The sequence below is a fragment of the Aplysia californica genome, unplaced genomic scaffold (genome assembly GCF_000002075.1).
Source record: "Aplysia californica isolate F4 #8 unplaced genomic scaffold, AplCal3.0 scaffold00698, whole genome shotgun sequence".
Lineage (NCBI taxonomy): Eukaryota > Metazoa > Mollusca > Gastropoda > Aplysiida > Aplysiidae > Aplysia > Aplysia californica.
The window spans coordinates 402,721-403,563 of NW_004797968.1; positions in this window are offsets into that span (position 1 = coordinate 402,721).

Here is an 843-nt window from a genome sequence, read left to right on the forward strand (position 1 = left end):
GGCACGCTATAATATATTCCAAGTAAGGGGCATGTTTTACGTGAAAAGATTAGGTCTGGAAGGTGTGAAGGATAATATGTAAATAACGTGAAAGGTTTTTTTTTAATGAAATAAATATCCCTCTATAAACTGAAAAATTATTAGAAATAGATCTACACATAAAGAGTAAGAATGCTATGTATGCGTTCACGTAATTGAGGTAAATGAATTAAAATATTAATAGAATGAGTTTAAAAATTCTTAGTAACTTGTCTGAAAGGTAAGAGTGAATAGAATCCTAACGTGAGAGGGAGTTGAGAAGCGTACAGGGTCTCAGAAGGGATAAATGAAGTGGATTTTCTTTTCTGTTCATCTCTTTTTTTTCTACAAAGAAGGCGATTTTTACAACTTCCAGACCGGCTTTATGGGATGAGTTATTCGGATATCTAATATCATTCGTATGCTTCCATTCCACTTTGTAGGTGAGTGGGGTTTTGGGTTTTTTTATAGTTGTTGTTGTTGTTGCTGTGGTTGCTGTTGTTGTTGTTGTTGCTATTGTTGTTGTTGCTATTGTTGTTGTTGCTTTGGGTGTTTGTTTGGGGGCTGGGTTTTTTGTTGTTGTTGTTGTTGGGTTTTTTGGTTTGTGTGTGTGTGTGTGGTTTTTTTTTGTGGGGGGGGCGCCCTTTCCAGCACTGGGAGGTCATTTATGAGGTATCCTAAGAATAATTGTCCTATTATATATCTGATATACGTAACATGTTGTAACAGTAATATGTTATATGTGAGTATATGAACACACGTGAGATATGTCAGAAAAAGTACGTTTTACTTTTTTGATAAAAACATGTGCCGCCGAGTGCTTTT